Raw genomic sequence first — 21,969 nt, forward strand, 5'->3', positions numbered from 1 at the left:
ACTATACTGAATCAGGGACAGATTTCTGGCAGCCCTATGTTCATATCTATGTGCCTCTGTCAATTTAAGCAAAGCTCAGCAAACAAGAAAGCAAGTTCATATTGTCACTTTTGCTGAAAAGTCATTACAAAAGGAATGAATGCTGCAGATTTTACCTTGTTCTGCTTCCCAAAATATTTTGACCTTCAAGAAGTGCCCCAGTCCTTACAATCCTAAACATTCTATTCAGGTTCAACTTTATAAAAAATAAACCCATCTCCTCCACAATCTAGTTTACTTTTTAATTCCTTAAGTCTATGACCAATTTAATCCAGGATTTTGATTTATGAATAACGCGGCCATAACCAATGGAACATAAGATTACATGCTGTGATTTTTTTAAAATGCAAACGACCTTAATTATAAATGAGAAAAAAACCTCACCCTTACCCTAACAAGTGGCTGATGCCTCCTAAACTCAAAGCCCAGGGATTTAAGGAAAGCACAACCCTAAAGTCTCCAGGGTAACCTCCTTGATGTGTAAAAGGTACATTTGGGCACATGATTTTAAAACTATATGATTATTTTGGGGCGCCTGGGTGGTTCAGTAGGTTGAGCGTCCCACTTCAGCTCAGGTCATGATCTTGTGGTTTGTGAGTTCCATCCCCGCTTTGGGCTCTGTGCTAACAGCTTGGAGCCTGGAGCCCGCTTCAGATTCTGTGTCTCCTTCTCTCTCTGCCCCTCCCAAGCTCATGCTCTGTCTCTCTCTCAATAGTAAATGAACGCTAACAAAAAAAAAAAAAAAAAAAAAACAAAAAACTGTATGATTATTTTGTTGTCATAGTCAAATATATTACTAGAAATATTTTGCAGAAGTATAAGTAGAAACATCTATGGACGATACTGAATACTCTCTACATGTTTTGTAGCTCTTATTTCGTTTTTAGGATATTATGACTATTTAAAAGTATTCTAACACATTCTTAACAACTCCAGCATGTCTTGATTAATTCTCTAAAGTGTTATGATTAATTTACTAAAGAAAGTAATGAAATGTTCAGGTGCTACACAAGACTTCGGCTTTCCAACAGTCAATAACTATGCTGTACTGCCGTTTTTTCTTCTATTTTTTTTTCCCCGTACATTTTTTGGGGATTGTTAACTTTGAAGTACTTGTCATGTCACTCTTTAATATGCTCAATCTAGTGGAATGGAGATGTATGCAATCAATACTGGAAATTTAGCAATGCTTCAGGTTTCTGATGCTAGTAGTAAATGGTTGTTTGGTATTAAAAATAGCATATCTTCACTAAAATCAGAGAGGAAAACAGCATATTCAAATGCTGTATGTGTATACATAATGCATGTAGGTATGTATATACGTACCTACACACATATACCCCCCTCCAACAGGTATCAACTTCAACTGTAAAATTTTATTAGAATAATCACACCCTAACAAAATGAAATTATACATTTTTTGAAAAAGAGTATGAATGGGAAATGCGACAAACTAAAATAAATTGGTGTCTTTATCAAGTTAAGTAAATTCTAACAGTTTTCAGAAACAGTTTACTCTGTGCTCCTACCAAGGTCTTTCTTCCTTAATTGGGAGAATAAATCTGCCTCTAGTCCAGATATTAGAGGAAGGCAAGAAGTTGTACATGAAGTTAATTCTGTGTGATTTGAACTCAATGAATTTTAAACATTTTTAATACAAAAATAAAAGCCTAAAGATTGCTTATATATTTTTATAAATTCTTTTTATCAGTAGTAAATATCAGTATAACCCAACCACCACTACCAAAAAACTAAGGCAGCATACAGCAAAGGGAAGTCTTTCCAATTTTATTTAATAAAATTAACTCCTTATTTGTTTATTGGACTGAACTCAGAGAAACTGCTTTAAGTTAAATATTTATATTTTATTATTTATTGCAGTTTTATAATTACCACGGTATTTGGATGCTATTTTTAAAGTCATTTTTAAATGTGTAGCTACAAGAAAGACACTGTTCTCAAAGTACTTACCACGGTGAATTAGAAAAATGTTACATGATTTATAGAAATTCACTGCACGATGACAGCCTTCCTAGGACTAATTCTATAGTACCTTTCAACAGAAAAGCTTTAGTGTTTTCTCAAACCAAAGTCATTATTTTTTAAGTATAGGCAAAATGTATTTGCCTCGCTTGCCTTCAAGTAAGACTACTTACGGCTCTCAAACAAGCCTTCATGTATCTCGTCACCAAGAGACAAACAGTGTTGCTTAGCAAGGAAGCAACCATGACTGTGCATTATTTTAGATAACATTTTATCCCATTACTTCCCATTCTCCTTTCCCATGCAATACTATGTTTACAGTTTTTTACACCTAAGCATTTCAAAGAAGTGAGCCTATATAAACTTCTACATATGAAGTTCCACTAAATGGATTTTTTGGAGCTGAATTTTTTTTAAAGGACTTAAGGATAAAAGGATTACACACCTCCTACATGCAGTTACTTTTAGAAAAGCAATTTCTGTGTTGACTAAAGAGTGAAACTCTTAACATTTTAAGTTGATTCATAAACTAGCTCAATGCTAAAACTGTAAGGACCCACAAAAGTTACGCTCTGAAGTTAAATATTTAAAGCCTACTACTTCATTTACTCAATAAAACCTGAGAGACTATGTGAAAATCACTACATTCAAATGGAAAATGAATATCCAAGTGTGTTTATAAAGTTAAACATTTATTATTTTGACAGCTCTGTTTTGAACTAAATTTTGAAATGCTATTCTTGGTGAATTATTTACAAATTAGACATGGAAGAGTGAAAATTCACTTTTCCTGAAGTGAGACGGCACATGTTACAGGAGAAGTCATAAGACAGGAATCCTGCTTTTAGTTCTGACTTCACAGATGGAGAACTAGACATGTTGAGAGATTTGCAAGGAATCTGCAAGACTGTGCAGGGCTATACCACACAGCCTCCAATATTAGAAAATGTGAAGAATTCTTTGTATATTTGGCAATGGAACTGCATGAACAATTAAGCCACGTGCTAAGCATTTTTATTATGTTTTGCTCACTAGAAAAAGCCTGGCACCTAAGGGACCAAGGACACACTGGACTACACTGAAAAATTAGCCATGGTTGGGCGCCTGGGTGGCTCAGTCATTTGGGTGGCCGATTGCGGCTTTGTGATTTCGAGCCCCACATCGGGCTCTCTGCTGTCAGCACAGAGCCTGCTTCGGATCCTCTGTCCACCCCCGCCGGCTCACGTGCTCATGCTCTCTCTCTCAAAAACTTAAAAAAATAAAAATAAACATTAGCCATGGTTAAGCTACAAAGCTGATAAATTACAAACAGACAACAGCAAAGTTTTACTTAAAGATTCACGTCAATTTTATGTATCTTTATTTTTACTCCTAAAAGAATCAACATGAAGTCCAATCTTTCAGGTAGATGTATTATTTTAAGTTTATTTATTTATTTTGAGAGACACAGCATGAGTGAGGGAACAAGAGAGAGGGAGAAAGAGGGAGGGAGGAAGGGAGGGAGGGATGGAGGGGGAGAGAGGGGGAGAGAGAGAGAGAGAGAGAGAGAGAGAGAGAGAGAGAATATATCCCAAGCAGGGCTCGAGGGGCTTGAACTCATGAACCGCAAGATCATGACCTAAGCCAAAACCAAGAGTCAGACGCTCAACCGACTGAGCCACCCAGGAGCCCCTTTTTATAAAGCTTACTTATTTTACTTTACTTATTTATTTTTTACTGACCTGGTAGTGATTTCTGGCAAGGTCGTTTTGATTTATACAATCTTATGCCATTTCTCAAGTCTCAGAGGCAAAAAGTATTAGTAAGGCATCAGAGGTTAATGAAAACTCAAAGTGGAAAAACTTCTTTTTAAGCTATGGGAAAATGAGCATAATTTCCTTGGCTTTAAAAAAATAAACCTTTAACTTCAGTAAGTTTTAATTATCTAAAGCATGTATGTCTGCTTCCTTTAATCTGTGCAACTCTACAGGAACTGTTTTTAATCCTGCATTTCAAAGCTGTGACCATCCCAAGAGGGAATCATTCATTAAACAAATACGTTTTCTGTGCCTATTATATAAGAAGTGTTCCATCAAAAACTATGGGGACTACAGTTTAAAACAGACAAGAAACTTTCTCTCAAAGAGGTTACAAGCTAATAACAGATGAAATATGTGTTATATACAAAAGGGCTAGGCAATTATAAACTAATCATTATGACCAGTTTGCCTATAAATTCCCTCCAAAAAATATTTAAGAACAATGATTTAAAACCATAAACTTCCAGTTTGAAATGACAGAAATACAACAAATTATGGAAAAAAACAAATCATGTCTTTCTCCTGATGTAGATCTAATTAGTAAGATAACAGTATATTTTTTTAATACCTTGGCTAGAATATTTCCTCCAAGTGAACTTTTATATACCTATTTATGCAACTACTATATAGTACTTTTAGAAACAAAAATTCTAGACCATTAATAAAGCTAGAAACGTGAAAACTTTCATCAGAAAAAGACAATGCTACAAAAAAGTGATGAAGCCTATGCTTTACTGTTATTTCTTGCTCAGAGAAGAGGCTCTTCCAGCAAATAAATCATTTAAGTTCTCCAGAGCTCAGTTTAGTCATCTGCAAAAAATGAAGGAGTTACTCCCTCCCTTAATGGTAAAAGTTTGTTAAGCGTGAATTCCCCCAATATGGTGGAGTATTATGAGTAATACACTATACTCATACGAGCATCATAATAAATTCTTCATAAGAAATAATTCTCAAATATAGTGCTTCAAATGAAAATGTTTCATTCAAAGTTGTTATTTCTTGATTTATACCTCATTCTACTTCCATGTCTTCATTTTGGTTGTCCTTACCACTGCCTAGAACACATTGCCTTTCAATGCTACCTATCCAAGTTCTTCAGTATTCAGTTTAAATTCTGTCTTTCTCATAAAACTTTTCCTCACCAAACTCTTTCTCTTCTAAACTGTATAGCCCTTCAAGACAGTAGTGAAAAATTGATATTCCGTCATGTATAAATCCTTCTTTCTTACATGATTTTTGTCATCTCTACTATACTGTAGGTTCCTGAAGGTTCTCCAGCTTTACTGTTTACAGCAACTAGCATGACGCTTCATTTAACATCTACAAAAATACTTAACTGAATAAATCTTCTTATGATTATTTCACTCACTTTAAAGTCAATGGTCAATAAATGTTCACTGAATAAATGACTAGGCTGATAAACGACAGTAAGTAAAACCAAAGCATCATTATTATTCGTCACAGCAAACAAAGCTGCTACTGATAACTTTTAAAGAAATGATACCCCTTTAAGAATACAAATAGTTCGGAACAAGCAATAATTTTCACTTCAGTGATATTTCTGAGTCTCCTATTGCCAACCATCTACACAAATAGGGATAATGACCCTCAGAAATAATGGTTATTCAGCTTTGGCTGAATTACAAACATTTTTAGTTACATTTATATGGTCATAAAATCATAACCAGAAACTCACACAGATAACCAGCTCATTAGATATAGTCTTAAAGTTAAGAAAGCAATCTCAGTTTCAGAGAAGATTCACTAACCTTTTGGAAAGAAATTTCCTATTACCATTGGTGTAAGTCAACTTTCAGACCTACCCTCTACTCCTACACCAACATCATTATCAATTTTAACTTCCTACTGAATTCTCTCTTCTACAACAAAAGGTCAGTCTTTACTTCTTTCCTTGAGGCAGGAAACTCACCAATGATCCCTCAGATCTTTTACTCTCCCAATCTTGCTCTTTGTTAGATTATTCAGAGATCCTAGATTAATCCAACAGCAGAAAGAAAACTGATAAATGCTTTTCATCTTTGTTCAGACAGCCCATCACATTCGTGGTAAACTCCTTTTTTACTTTTACCCCAGCATAAGAAAAAGCAACTCAGACATTTAAAAGTTTATCAAGAAGTACTACTTTTTTTAAATTGAAATTCATGAGCTAGCCCCAAGAACTGATTAAATATATATTGAAGGTAATTTTTCATCACTGGAGATGTAAAATACTGTCTTCTACTTATCTATAGGAATACATACCAGAATATGAATGACTAACCTTCTTCCCCCTCTTCTTTCTGATAAACTAGAAAACAGGTGAGTAAAACTCTAGGTAAAATATAACATAACTTATCTTTGAGGCCACATCTGGCAGAGCTAAGAATGCAAAACAAAACAAAGAGGAGTATGTATACGTTAAGGGGGAGAAGCATTCTGAATGTGAAGAAAATCCAATGGCTACTCTTTATCCAAGATACAAACACGTCTCAAAACCTACATTTACAGATATTATGGTATAGAATAAGATTGAAACCATCTTTTCTTCTTACGCATTCAGAAAGTTGACCAGGGTTCACCTCTTATGGTTTAATGACTGAGTTAGCACGTAAAACTGGCAGCGGAAAACAGTCATTTTCACATTATCAGTTTGTCCATTTAGTTCATGATCTTTACTTCTACCACAAAAGGCAATTTACTGATTTCAGCATACTGTGAGAAATCATTTAATTCCCTGTCGCCCACAGATGTGTTCCAGAAGGAAAATTTTCTGCCTTTGCAGATTTCACTAATCTACCTCCAACTCCCCAAACCTGTAAAGATTAGTGCTTTTGCTAACTGAGCAGGTAAAAACAAAATATTAGTATTTAACATGAAATACTAGTAAATCCTCAAAATAATAGTAGGACAATATTCTTACACTAAGAACTTCAGCTCAAGTAACTGGCAATGTGAGCATACAAAAAATGAGATACACCACAACAGCTTCATTTAATGACTTGTTTTTTGAAAGATAAAGGCCTTAAGTGTGTCCCTGCTGCAGGATTATTAGTTATCATTTTCTTTCTAAGTTTAATCAACTTAAAATACTTACAGCATGTGTATTTTAAAGATAAATACACTAACAGCATGTAAAATGTACCAAATAGTTAAATGCTACCTAGAAAAGCCAAAAAAAAAAAAGAAAAAGAGAGGTACTGAAACCTGTTTTGTTTCTAGCTGAAATGAGTATTACTTGGTCCAACTGGATGACCAAGGACTTACACACACACACACACACACACACACACACACACACACACACACACATCATGTAAGCAGTAAAGTCTAAGTAAACAAGCATATAGACAAGCATTCTTTCTATTTATATATTAGCTATATTTATTGCTACTTAATTAGGTATAAAATATAAAACTCACTGATAATTACACTAAGAAATACTAGAAAATCATCAAAGAAAAAGTTAATGTGAAAACAAAATGCCACAGGGACAAAGCTCGTACTCCAATCAGCATTAGGAGGTAGTAATATCGCATGAGAACAGTCTGCTTAAGCAGAAAAAAAAAAGTACTTGAGGTGTTCTTTCTCATTTAGAGAAAAAAACTATAGACACTTTTTTGGTGCAATAATAGAAGTAGTCTGTTCAGGGTGTAAGAATCTCAACAAAAGAGTTACATTCAGACTAAACTCACTTTGTGAGTTAACTCTTACCCAACTTACTTGCCTTTTCATGCACATCTGGATCACTTCACTAAAACTTTTAAAAACTGGAGCTAAAAAGGTAGTAAGACAGTTCAAATAACCACTTCCTGTCAGAAACTGGTATTTCTTATTCAAAAGAAATGTCTTTCATTTAAAAAAATAAAGGCATAATGACAGATTCCCTTAGTTTAAAAGGTCATACAAGACCCAAAAATAAAACCAGCTCACTAACCAGTTAAACACAGGCACATCCATACGATGAACTGTCTCATTAAAAAAAAAAAAAAAAAAAATGAAGCCCTTAACATACTGAAATAAAACAATTACTCAGCTGTATTAGGTGAAAGAAAGCAAGATACAGGATAGTGTATTTAGTATATAATACCATTTGTAAAAAGAAAAACAATGTGCAACACAGGGAGGGGAGTACATACAATATTTGCCTTTACATGGATAGAATTATCTACAAGGACAAATTGGTAACACTTGAGCAATGGGAATGAGAGTGAGGGTGTACCACATGACCACCTGCTGTATTACACTTTATGGTGAATCATGGACTATCTGAATGAATTACTAAAAAAATTAAATTGAAAATATAAATACATACATTCTGCCTTATTAGTCGTCATGTCCCCCAAAGTTTCCTGAGGATAGAGATAAAACACTGTAATCCATCTCTGGAGTCTCTGTAGCTTTCGGCCCAGTGGACTAAATGTATTACTACTACTACTACTACTGAATAATTTTTAATATTTTAGGCAATATTTGATGAGCGCTTGTGAAGTGCCTGACATTTAATATGTATTAACTTATATACTATCTCCATTTCTATGAGGTAGGTAGAGTATATTTATGACGAAGGAAACTGAGGAATGGAGAAATCTGAAGGTCCATAGCTAGGAAGTTAAAATAAAGCTTAAAAATGAATAGCTATCATTAATTGAGTCCCTAAGGAGGTACTTTATAATTATCTCACAGCCCTATAAATTGGGCGGTATTCTAATTTAACAGGTAAGGAAACTAAGGTTGAGAAAGATTAAGGCACTTCCGTAGGTCACAAAATTTCCTGAGGGTGGGCACATGACAGCGGTGGCAACAGCAGGAATGAAACCCAGGCCTGTGAGTCCAAACCCCGTGCTCTTTCCACTAACTACACTGTCACAGTAAATGCTAACCAAATATTTGAATTACCACGAACTATTGCCTCAAGTGATTCTGTAGCAGAGATGAGTTCACACAGGACTAAGAAAAAAGAAATCCTTGCATTTTTTTCCATTCGCTGTTCTTAAATTCAGATTTGAGCTCCGCAGCCATCAGGAAAGTGACACTGTACATCCAGGAATACACGTTCGTAAGACTCTGCCACAGGCTGCTGTGAACAAGTCTTTATAACCGTCTCTACAAGTTACTTTATGGAGTAAGTGAAATTATAAATTTCAGCGATACATTGTAAGCATTAAGATACAATTTTCTGTACTGTGGAAAAACAGGAAAAGATTTTTTAAATGAGGTGAAGTAGGGAATACATACTTGGCTTTACTATGACCATATGACATCCAAAGAACAAAACCCAATGTCTTAGGATGAGAGCTAACATAAAGCTACTTCTCTACAAAAATGAAAAATGCTGTTAATTAGATACAATCAAGAAAATGAATGTCAAAAAGCAGGAAAAGGAAGGTACCATTTTATGGATTGGGTTTCTAAGTTTCCTTAGGCTCTCAGGTGAGAAAAAAAAAAGTCATTCAAAAAGGGGTAACATTGGTTTTAAGTGTTCTTTTAACATTTTTCAGTCTGTCTCAAAGATTCATTTGCTTTCTGAATACATGTGTCCAATAAAAAAAAAAGGTGCAAGCATATTTAACTGTAATTTCTACTGACCTGGGAAGTGACATTAAGTATAACTTGTGGCCATGCTCCAAGTGAACATTCAAATATTAATGAATATAAAAGTTTGAAAAGTTCCACTTGGAATTGCTAAGAATTGCAGATTATCAATCTATAAATAAAACAAAACGTAAAAGATCTTCTGGATACGAGAGGAAAAAAATCCATCAGGACACTTTTTTTTTTTTTTTTTTTTAAATTCACAAAGAGTCATTGTCACACATTCTCTGTAAGGGACAAATAGTCTACTCAACTGATGCTGGCTTGCAGAAAATCTTCAGGACACACAGCAAACTATCGCATCATCAATACTATAATTTCTTCAGTGTTTGGAAGCAAGATCATCTTCCCAATCCTTATGTAAACTCTTTACTGCATCTTAATAAAGTTTCCCAGCAATGATAAATTTCTAAGGTTTTTTTTTTTTTAAGACTTGCACTAGGATAAAGTAGGTTTTGGAAAAGTGACTTGGATACAGAAAAAAAAATCAAAAGACAGTGCTTCTATTACCAATCAGTATTTATTCTGAACAAGAAACCTTGTAGTATCCATCACAATGCTATCACACTATGACAGTAAGTATTTTCAAAACAAATAACGTGTTCATTTTTTGTATCACCTAAAATAACCGTTTTGGCTTTACTTTTAAATCAGGAAATGAGCCGTGAGTGCAATAAGATTTCAATAGCTGGCAACCGAAGTTATCTTTTAAACCAAACCTTTAAAGGCAGAACTGATGCAAACGAAGTCTAGGATGAAATTCCAACTTCTTAGGAAGGTATGACAAACTTAAATAGGTCATATTCCAGGTCCCTTAAAAACTGTCTTTTAATCTTTAACGTGTCAACGACTTTTCTGCGGTTCCTTTTACCAACAGGCAAAGAAAAAACAAGCCTTGTGGCTTCAACTATTGTCCGTCTCCTGCAAGGGTTACTTACTGCATGGGAAGCAAACACTGGACACTTCTAAATGCTTATTTTTAGATTTAGTATTAATCTCTTACTTAAGTTTAGATAGAGACATGTGGGAAGCTTGGTTGGGGGTGGGAGATCCGGAGGACCAAAACTCGGTTGGCATTGTTGGCCCCCAAAATATAAAAAATAGATATAAAACAAAAGTGCATCGCCTAATATTCGTTTCAACGAAGTGCTTCAGAATGATAGATCTCAAGTGATTATTACCTTTTTGAAAAGGGTTAAAACCGAAACTGTTTTCAAACACCAGCTTCCCTTTTACAGGATCCCAACAGTTTTTTAAAAAGTTTTACAAATATGTTTTTCTTAGCCCCCCCCTTCCTCCCCGAAAGAATGCATTTCCATGACTACTGCCTTAAAAAAAAAAAAAAAGAGCGAGGGAAAAGAGTCAAAAATTATATTAAAAAGCACGGCTCTCACCATCTCAACTAAGCAGAAAAGAACAGAAAACAGTATGTCCCCAATGGGGTGGGAGCGGGGGAAAAGGGCATGAATAAAATACAGAACGAGAGGAAACCTTTGGTTTCGAACTTTATTGCACAAAGAGAGTGGAGAGAAGAGTAGGTCAGACGTTGCAGCGCTTCCCCTCGCGAAGCGGGCATGGCAGACACCGAGGCTACCGGGAAGGCAGGCACCTTCACCTCCTCTGCCCTCAACTGTCGCCTTCTTCCTCCTCCACCCCCCGCGGGCACCCCGGCGGCGCTGCCCCGGCGGACGGCCGGGCCAGATCGGGCCGGGCCGGGGGCGAGGCGGGCGGCGGGGGCCGGGCGAGCGGCCGGGCGGCGCGGGGGGCAGCGGCGGGCCGGGCGGGCGGCGGGCGGCCTCCCCCGGGGCGGCTCCGGGCTCCCGGCTCCCGGCTCCGCGCCCGGCCCGGCCCGGCGGCGGCGGCGGGAACGCGGGCGCCAGCTCGCCGCGGCCGGCCGCCCGCACACACCCCCGGCCGCCGGCTCCCACCCCGCCCGCCGCCCGCCGCCCCCCGCCATGAGCGCCGCCGCTGGCTGCAGGCAGAGTCGCTGCCGCCCCGGCCGCCGCTGGCTCCAGTCCGCCGCCATTATTCTTTGTTCGCTGCGAGCGGCGGCGATGTTGTGGGGCTCGGGCGGAGGCTCCATCTTTACCGCGGCCCCTCCTGCGAGGGGAAGGCCCCGAGCGCGGGTGTCCGGCGCCTCCCCGTCCCCCCTCCGTCCCCCCGGCTCTCTCCGGCTCCTGCCTCCTCCTCCTGCTCCTCTTACCGGTGGTACAAGCTCCTCCGTCACTGCTTTCGTTCGCGGCCCGGATCTCGCTGGAGTTTTATTCTCTCCCCCACGTAACACACCGCGTCAAACTACACCTCCGCCGCGTCACTCACCAACACTCCGCTTCTCCCAGCCGCCCGGGCCACAGGCAGCAGCAGCCGCCGCCGACTGAGGAGCCGCAGCCAGGGAGCCAGCCAGCGCCGCCCAGTGCCGAGTGCGCAGCGGCCGCGCACGGAAACAGCCGAGCTCGGCCCGGAGGAGCTCGAGCGGCCCCGCCCCCCGCGCTGGAGGCGGAACTCGCCGAAGGCCTTCGGGCTCCTTCGGCCAAGGAGAAGGCGTTCCGCGGGGAGTGGGGGGAGGCGGCGAAGGTGGGAAGGGACGGGCGGGAGGGAGGAGTGGTCTGAGTCCCGCCGTGTCGTTTTGGCGGATAAAAACCCGGCGGCGGAAATTTGCCGGAGGAAGGTGTGTGTGAATGTGGCCCCGTGGGGAATTCCCTAGGGGTGTCGACGGCTGGGTGGAAACCCCCGCGCGGGCCAGCCCCTGCGGCGGTAAGCGGCGGGCTCTAAGGCGGCTGCGGCGGGCCGGCCTGGGCCCTGGGCCGTGGGCCCTGGACCCTAGCCCCTAGTCCCTAAACGCCGTCGACCCCGGGAACTTTCGAACGCTGCGGGGACGTGGCCGACGCGCCGCGGGGTCTGGAACGCGGCTCGGTGCCGGAGTAGGGCGAGCCGGGAGGAAGGGCGGCGGAGGCTCTGCAAACGCCGCCAAGCCTGGTGCCCGGGGGCCGGGCCCGGTGCTGGGACCCGGGGTCGCTGCGCTGCCCCGGCGTTGTGGTAGCCCGGTGGGAGGGGTTTGCCCGGCCGGCGGCCTCTCCTCTGCGTGAGTGAGCGGAGAAACCTGGAGGCCGCCCGCCCTGCTCTTCCGTCTCCGGGGGGTAGCGGGGGGCGGGGTGGGGGAGGGGGTTGTAGCTGGAGCTCCAGGGACTTGTGGCACCTCGCAGGGTGCAACCGGGCAGCCAGGCCCGGGAATGATCTGTTCGGTCCTCGGGGGCCTCCGAGCAATCACCTGTCCAGATCGAGGTTGCTCTTGGACACTCCGAAATATGACCTCCCTTCCCCCACCTGCCCGCTTTTTTTTTGGGGGGGGGGGAACCTTACTGGTCGCTGTCTTTTCATAGCCGTTTTCCACCTCAGTGGTTTACACCCATTGTGCCCTTTTCTTCACCACCCCACTCCCACTCTAAACCCGACAGTGTGACTAACGTTCCCTCGACTACCGAAACTGCTATCTCAGAGGTCGCTCAAGGCCACGCTTCTGACTCTTTATTCTTTTTACTGAACTCTGCGGTCCTCTCCTAGGGCTCATGTCTATTATAATTCTCCTTCTGTCCTCTATCTTTCGGAAGCTGAACGAGAGGGTTCAAATCTGACCCCCACCCCTTACTGGCTTCCTGTTACAAAGAAGAGTTGCTCTTCCCAGTGCTCTAGATCCCCTTCTGCTTTCTCGGGGACTTTGGGCTGAAGAGGGGTCCCCTTTCATTCTGTTATTTTCAACCCTTCTTTCACTGCTGGCTTTTCTGTTACTTGAACATGCTTAACTCTCTCATTTATTTAAAATGTTTCTAGGGGCGCCTGGGTGGCGCAGTCGGTTAAGCGTCCGACTTCAGCCAGGTCACGATCTCGCGATCCGTGAGTTCGAGCCCCCGCGGTCCGTGAGTTCGAGCCCTGCGTTGGGCTCTGGGCTGATGGCTCGGAGCCTGGAGCCTGTTTCCGATTCTGTGTCTTCCTCTCTCTCTGCCCCTCCCCTGTTCATGCTCTGTCTCTCTCTGTCCCAAAAATAAATAAACGTTGAAAAAAAAATTAAAAAAAAATAAATAAAATGTTTCTCTCCTTCAATCTTTCTCCAGCTATGACTGCAGCTGTCTCTTCCCCAGGGGACATTCTCACGTTTTCCATTCCTCAGCCCTTTCCAGTCTGGGTTCTGTTCCTACCACTCACCTGAAGCAGCTCTGAATTGTCACACGCAAGCTTCCGTCCTCATCTTACAAGACCTCATTCTAGTTTTTGATACTATTGACCACACCCCTCATTTAAATATGCTTTTCCTTCTGCTCTTATAGCAAAGTTTTCTTCTTATTTTTCTGATTGTTCTTTGACAACCAGCTTCTCCGTTATCCAGATATTGGAATCCTGCTGAGATGAGCCCCAATGTATACTTTGTCCGTGGTCTCATCTGCATCCAGTAGCTTCAGGTTCCCTCTGCCAAAGACTGTCCAGCCCATAACTCAAGCCTAGATCTTGCTCTTGGACTCTGGATTCATATTCCTAACTGACCTTGCTACACTTCCGTTTGGATGACTGCGCCATGTCAAACTCAACCTGTATATCATATTCCCTCCAAAATCCTCTTCCCATAGCCCTTGGATTAGTAAAGGGCATCTACTCAGTTCAAGCCAGAAACTTAAGATACTTCTGACACACATCAGAACCCCCTAAACTTGTCTGCCTTAGAAAATTGGATTTGTGGCCTCTCTCCTTTCCTGTAGCCACTTTTCATTCTCTAGTATAGACAATCTTCATTCTTTGAAGTTCCTGCAATAACTACCATCTAGGTCCTACAGAACTGTTTTTGGGGTATTCCAATCCATTTGCCATACCATAGCCATAGTAATATTTTTAAAAATATAAATCTGATCTAGTCACTACTCTGCTTGAATTCCTTTAATAGTTTCCCTTTGCTTACTGAACACAGTCTAAGCTCCTTATCATGAACACCAGACCCTCCACCATCTGGGCTTCTCATTCTCCCCAGCTCCCCCAGCTGTCTCCCTAGCTCTCAGCACTCCAGCCATATTATTCTTTTCATTTTTTTCTAGGCTGTTCCCTCTCTCTCTCTCTCTTTTTTTCCCCTACTGTAGGCTCTCATTTCAAGGTATACAGTTGTTTTTCCCTACCCTCTGGAATTCTTTTTACTACCCACTCCCCCTACCAAACGGTAACTTCTCACTTTCTTTTCTGACTCACCATACATACTTATTTGTTTAATGTCCATGTAAGGTAGGCATTATGTCTGTCTTGTTTACCACCGGCTTTTTCCCTCCCTTCCCACTCCTAGCACCAGCGCCATTTCTAGAATGTAGCGGTGCTTGTTAAATACTTATTGAATAAAGAATGAATATGAGTGGTCCTGGGCAAAGTTTTTTTTTAATATTTTGGTGTTCAGATCCTTGCTCAGCCACTTACTAGCTATGTGACATTGGGCAATTAATTGTTCATTCTTGTGCCTCAGTTTTCCCATCTGTAAAATAAAGACGATCATAACATGTACATCATCCTAGTGTTGTGATAATTAAATGAGACCCATTGCCGGGAATGTGCACTTGGAACAATGTTTGGCAGGTAGCAAGCATTGATTAAAATGTTGCCTATTAGTAGCTTTTCCTTGCAGATCTCAGCCTTGTGTCAAATACATTTTCAAAATTGAGCTCTTCTTGCTCTTCTTACCCTGTACCTAACGCCAAATTCTTGGAATTATTGCCTCATGGCCTATTTTTATCACCCAGCAAAATGGTCATTTTTTATAATTTGTAGAAATTTCCGCATATTCTTCCTGTCTGGTCACACTGACCTTCATGTAGGCTCTCTCTCTTCATATCGTACTTTGCTAACTTCGTAGGTGCCTTCTGACTGAAGGCCCACTTCCCTTCCTTGCCTGTGCCCTGCCTTCAGACCCACAGGCCTCAAACCGTGTATTCTTGAGTTCTGCTCTCTTGGCCTCTGTACTCACCTAACTTTGTACATTCAGTCCTCCATTCATCCAAGTGCAAGTTATTTTACTAAACCTTCGGATCCACTCCAGATTTGAAATCGAGTCTCGCGATTTAATCTGTTCTTCCCTACCATCTCCATGAACCATAAAAATGAACTAGGAATGTCAAACTTTCAGCATCCATTTTCTGTCTCTGGGACTTAGAAGCTACCCTTATTTTCGACTCAGTTGTACCTCTGGAAAGTATCTATATTGGGGAAAGTAGAGAAGAGCACATAGATATAACTTGACTTAATGTAATATAGATAAGACATATAAGTGCCCTCATAGAGATCAGAAAAGGGGAAGGTCTCATGAGATGATTATAAAAGTCTTCAAGGAGAAAGTTATATCTGAGAGCTTTTCTCTAACCACGGCTTCCTTTTCCTGTTATTTTTCTCTATTATTTATACTGTTGAACCTAATTTTCACTTTCTCTACAAACTCAAGTTCAATGAACCTTGCCTATTCTAATTCAACACCTCTCATGACTTAATTTGCTTTCCTACATAACTCCAAGGCCATGGTGATCCATTGCATTTATTCTAAAAGTATCTGTTAAATACCTGCTTTGTGTCATGTTTAGAAACTGGGGCTATAGTACTGAACAAAACATTGCTTCTGTCTCAAAGGTACTAAAATTTTCATCCTCTCGTCTTTTGGACATTTCTTTTTGTCCACTCCTTTGTGCTCCCAGCCAGTCTCATGGTTGCAAATACTAGGTCTATGCTACAACTTTCAAAATCATACCTTCTCTCCAAATCACTCCCCCAAACTCCAGGCTCATCTAAACAAGTACTTACTCACACTTCCACTTGGTTGTTGACTTAGCCTGGGTACCCCTAGAAAGCAGACCTGAGGCATAAGCTCTGTGCTATTATTTTATTTGGGAATATAATTCCTGGGAAAAGAGTAGGGAAAAAAAGTGTGTCAGGGGAATTGGTCAAGATTCTGTCAACGCAATGATAATGCTACCGTCCTCCCCAAAACACAGATACTTCCATTTTGTATGGGCCCGAACGTGAAACAAAGCACTGTCAGGTGGTTACGGCCTGAGGTATGTTGGCCATGGCAGTGGGGACAGAAAAAGGCCAAAGGCTCCACAGGCAAGGAGACCAAAGGGATCTGAGATGCTATAGACATCTAACAGACACCTCAAACTCAATGTATCCAAATCTGAACTGATTTTCCCCCTCACATCTATATCTGACAGCCTTTCCTATCCTTGTAGCCAAGATTAAAAATCTTGGCAAGATTCTTAGTGCTTTCCTTTCTCTCATACCCCACATCTATTCCTTTAGGAAAATTTATTGTCTGTCCCTTCAAAATGTATCCCAAACCTGCCTGCTTACTACCTCCACTGCAAGTGAGCCAAGTCTACAAGAGCTCATCTCTTGTCTGGATGACTGCAATCGCTTCTAGAGAAGTTCCCTTCTTACCTTGCCATACACCAGCCACGCTGCTGCCTTAGCGCCTTGGGCTGTTCCAGTGCGTAAAATGTTCTTTTTCCAAATATGGAGAGAGCTCACTCCCTCACTTCCTTCAAGTCTGCTGACATGTCACTTTCTCACTAAAGCCATGATCGATCGATCGATCGATCTATCATCTATCTATTTTTTTGCCTTTATTCTTGAGGTTTTACATAGAGTTACTTCCTCATGCTGGATGGAAAATTACTGGAGCAAAGATAATGAAGCATTCCCAAGTCCTTGGCTGTCAAGTTGCTATTTAGAAGGACAAGAGCAATTTACACTCCTTTGTATGTCCCACCTCAGTCCACCTTTACTCCGATTGTTTATTTATGGGCATATCCATACAATAAAATATGGACCTCATTTTGGGGTGGTTTTTTTTGACCATACTGTTTAAAATCGCAAATTGACACCCACCTCAACCACTCCCCATTCCCACCCCACTTTTCTGGAATCCCCATGCCCTGTTAATACTTTTTTTCTGTGGCACTTATTGCCTTCAAGTACACTATTTTACTACTTTTCATGTTTATTGCTGACTGACTCCCCTGCTAAAATACAAGTTTTCAGAAGCAGTATCTTTGTTTTGTTCACCGATGTATCTCAAATACTGGAACCCTGCCCTGACATATAATTAGGTGCTCAGTATATATTTGTTGAATGAATTTCCAACTTGCCTGTTGTTGGTATTAGATGGCTCATACACTTCAGATTTATTTTCTTGGTTGCTTTTGCACTTAAATGAGGAGGTATATAAAAGGTTTTCTTATTTGGTAATTTTCTCATAATCTTAATGTAATAGATATCAACAAATATTTCTAGTTCAAGAAGCAACTGGAATCATTAACATCCCTCTTTATAACAGCAAAAAGAAAAAAATTGAACGGCCCAAATATCTCCACTACCAAATAGTTAATTATTTAATTCATTTTTTTGTCCCTTAAATGTACATGTACCTCTTTTTTTTTCTTCCTTTCTTTCTTTTTTTTTTTTTTTTTTTAGAGAGAGAGAGGGCGCAACTGAGCAAGGGGCAGAAAGAGAGAGAGAGAGAGAGAGAGACATCTGAGGAGAGGCACAGGGAGGGGGAAGGAGGGAGAGAGAGAGAGAGAGAAGTGGGGCTCACCCAAAGTGGGGCTCATGTTTTACACAAAGCAGGGTTCATGTTCACCTGAAGTGGGACTTGAAGTGGGAGAGGTTCCTTGCCCAGTCAATGCAGGCTTATGATCTACCGAGTTCTTCCCCTGCAGTGTAGAGGGATGCTGAGGCTCTTCATAGTTGGAGTCAGTGCAAGTTATCAATGCTCACGAAGTCATCTTGTGATTTTCATCATACTTTCCAGATAGTTTTCCGACAAAGAAGAGGAAGTGCTGAACTGTTACAACTATTCCTGGTCTGTTTACCAGTTATAGTTCTCCATGTAAATTAATACATTGCTTCTTAAAATTAATCTTTTTTTTAAAAAAAAGTGAATGTGTATATATTTTTGAGGGCGGGGAGGGGCAGAGAGAGAATCTGAAGCAGGCTCCAGGCTCTGAGCTGTCAGCACAAAGCCCGACGCGGGGTTCACACTCATGAGTGGTGAGCTCATGACCTGAGCCAAAGTTGGACATGTAACTGACTGAGGTGCCCCTATAATTAATCTTAAAGAACAACAACAACAACAACAAAACAACTCGTAACTTCACTTCCTCCTCCAGCTACTGTTGCACTTTTTTCTTTCCTTTTCTTCTCTTTTTTTCCTCTCTCTCTACCGTAAATACCCTTGAAAGGGTTCTATGTTCACTGTCCCAGTTTCCTTTCTCTTATTTTCTGTTAAATCCACTCCATCTAGCTCTTGCCCCCCAGCATTCCACCCGACTGCTCTCCATGTTACTTAATCCAGTGACCTGTTTTTAAGTCTTGGTCTCTCTTGATCTGTCAGCAGCCTTCAGCACAGGTGATCCGTCTCCCCCCTCCCTGTAATACTTTCTTCACTTGGCTTCCAGGACACTATGTTCTTCTGGTTTTTGTCCTACACTACTGGTCACTGTTCTCAGTTTCCTTTGCTCACTGACCTCTTAGTGTTGGAATGCCTCAGGACTCTGTCCTTGAACTTCTTTTGTTCTTGTACTCTCTCCCTTGGTGATCTCCTTCAATCTTATTGCATTAGATACAAGTAAGCTCACAACTCCCTAGTTTCAGACCCAGACTTGTATAACCAAGTACCTCAGCATCTCTACTTGGATGTTCGATGGACCTCTCCATTCTGTTATATCAAAACTGAACTCCAGATCTCCTCTCCCCTCAAAAACCTCTCCCTACAACCTTCTCCATCTCAGTTAACGGCAACACCATCATTCCCATCGCAGAGGCTGACTCAGCGACTTTTACACCCCGTGTCCAAATCCTGTCATTAAATCCTGTTACCCTTTCTTCAAAATATATGGCCCCTCTTCCCATCTTCTCTGATGCCACCACTGTCAGCTTTGACTATGATTTTGTATCAGTCATCCTTAATTTCATTCGATTCTCAACATAGCAGTCAGAGCCATCCTTTTAAAACGTGAAGCAGACCATGCCATCACTGTCCAAAATTCTCCCACAGGTCCCCATCTCACTCAGAGTGGAAGCCATGATTCTTACAATTAGCCTACAAGCCCCATTACCTCCCTGCCCTCGCTCTCTGATATTCTTCCCCTTACTTTTCTGTTTGGTCATGTTGGCCACCTTGCCGTTCCTCAAATATCTTGGATACACTCTCTCCTCAGGGACTGTGCAATTGCTTGGAATGCTCCTTCCAGACATTTCCACGTCTTTCTTATCTCCTCAGGTCTTTGCTCACATGTCCCCATTTCTGTGAAGCCTTCCCTTACAACCCTGATAAAAATTGTTTACCCTACACCCCGCCTCTCTTCTTTTGCTGTCCTAATCTCCCTTTGCCACTTAATTTTTCTCCATGGCACCTACCACTTTCTGGTGTGCTGTCTACTTAACTCACTGATTGTGTTTATTGTCCATCTAACCCCTCTGGGGCAGGGGCTTTTGTCTCTTTTTTCACTGCTGTGTCCTTAGCGTCCAGAACGGTGTCTTATATACAGCTGGTGTTCAAATATTTGACTGAGTGCTGTTGAAATTCAGGATCTAATACTAATCTCCTGGCGTTGGTTGGCAAAACAGATCCCCTTCGGCCTGATCACCTCTGGATGCGTCTAAAGATAATTGAGTTTCCGTATTGCAGCCGGAACCATGATGGTTCCCCAAGGTACTGCCTTCTTGTGGGGCTTGATTTCAGCACGGCCACCCTCTCTGCCATCTCTGTCTTGGTTCTATATAACCTGAAAGAGATGAGGACCTCTTTGAAGCTTTCTGATTTTTCATGTCCCAGAGTCAGAACGGGGGATCTGGCCAGCAAGATTCTGGTTACTTTTAATTTCTATTTTGAGGACTAAATGGTAAGCTTCCAGTACTGCTGCATTCTCAGCTTCCTGTGACTGAACACAATACCATGTAAACAAAGTCAATGGCCTCTTCTCCTCCTAGAAATTGCCAGAGGGCCGGTGGTTGGCATTTGAGGTCAGTAGTGGTAACAAGTGAAGATTTATTGAGTGCTTACTTTGTGCCAAGGGCTGTTCTATACACTTTGGCTGTATGAATTAATTTAATCCTCACAATAACCCAATGAGGAGAATATTAACATTAGGAACATTTTATAGATGAGCGAGCTGAAGCACAGAAGGGTGAAGAAATGTCTCTGAGGTCTTAGAGCTAGTAAGTGGCAAGGTCAGAACGTGAACCCAGACAGTCTGGCTTGAGAGCTTTGCTCTTAACCACTGCGCTCCACTGCCTGGTTGTAGAGGGAACAGTGGGGAGAGACTCTGCATTGGAAGGAATGCAAAGTCATTATGGTTTCTTCATTGTAATTTTACCATTCTGAAAGTACCATCGTAACCCAAACACTTCCCGCCCCCCCCCCCCCCCCCCCGCCGCCGACATCAGCCTATTGCGACTTTCATCCATGCCACAAGAATCAGGCCAACTAGCTTCTAAGATATCATGCTTCCTAGGCAAAGAGTAAGCTCCCTGAAACACTCTGCCAAACCACTCCCTTCTCTCTTTGCTTCATTGGCTCCTACTCTTTAGCTGAGCTGGGAAGGGTATATCATTAGCGGCGAGTTCGTCCTAACCGTTCTCCCCACCATACCAACACCCCGGTCTGGTTTAAGCGCCTCTGGTTTTGTTTCCATCAAAGTGCCTATCACACTTACTTGTCATGATTGAATTGTCTAGTTCCTTGCTGCACTATAATCTCTATGAGGGTAGAGATTACATCTGCCTTATTCATTGCAATATGCCTAGCATGATGTTTTTCACATTGGAGGGGTTCAGTAAAATTGTGCTGAATGAATAAAAATGAATATAGAATACTATATCCATGCATCAAGGTGAGTTTTCTTATGGCGAAGCAAGTTCATCTAGCCTGAGATGGCAAAGATAATTTTCTTTTCATCTGCCTTTTAGCTTTTGGGTTTTCATGCTATCTTTGTCTATGCCATAATGCTAGTTTCCAGTTGGTGTTTCTTTCTGACTCAGATTCAACTATCATTCAACTGCTATGTGATGTCTCACTAGGGTCTTTCACATAGGTATACTAATTTAAGCTGAGATAACTTCCCTGAGTTTCAGTTTCCTCACCTATATATCCAAGATAGCTGGTTTACTTGAACAAGATAAAACTGTAAATTTGAAGATGGAGTTTGGATTTAGAGCTTCCAATTCTAATTTTTTTTTAATGTTTATTTATTTTTTTATTTTTTTATTTTTTTTTTCAACGTTTTTTTATTTTGGGGACAGAGAGAGACAGAGCATGAACGGGGGAGGGGCAGAGAGAGAGGGAGACACAGAATCGGAAACAGGCTCCAGGCTCTGAGCCATCAGCCCAGAGCCTGACGTGGGGCTCGAACTCACAGACCGCGAGATCGTGACCTGGCTGAAGTCGGACGCTTAACCGACTGCGCCACCCAGGCGCCCCTTAATGTTTATTTTTGAGAGAGAGAGAAAGAGAGAGAGCTAACAGGGTAGGGGCAGAGAGAGAGGG

The 21,969-nt window shown here is 41.4% G+C and overlaps 1 protein-coding gene across 4 annotated transcripts in view; it reads right to left on the bottom strand.

The window, feature by feature from the left end:
* The window catches only part of CREB1 (cAMP responsive element binding protein 1), a 60,516-nt gene extending 48,814 nt beyond the window's left edge, over nt 1-11,702 (bottom strand). For all 4 annotated transcript variants that reach the window (XR_006963070.1, XR_006963069.1, XM_047085948.1 and 1 more), the window contains exon 1: nt 11,617-11,702. The gene's annotated coding sequence lies outside the window, so the exon portion shown is untranslated. The remainder of the gene's footprint in view (nt 1-11,616) is intronic.
* Between the last annotated feature and the right edge of the window lie 10,267 nt (nt 11,703-21,969).

Source organism: Lynx rufus, unplaced genomic scaffold, assembly GCF_022079265.1.
Source record: "Lynx rufus isolate CCGP_SWC_20201006 ecotype Redwood Valley unplaced genomic scaffold, mLynRuf1.p SCAF_2, whole genome shotgun sequence".
Lineage (NCBI taxonomy): Eukaryota > Metazoa > Chordata > Mammalia > Carnivora > Felidae > Lynx > Lynx rufus.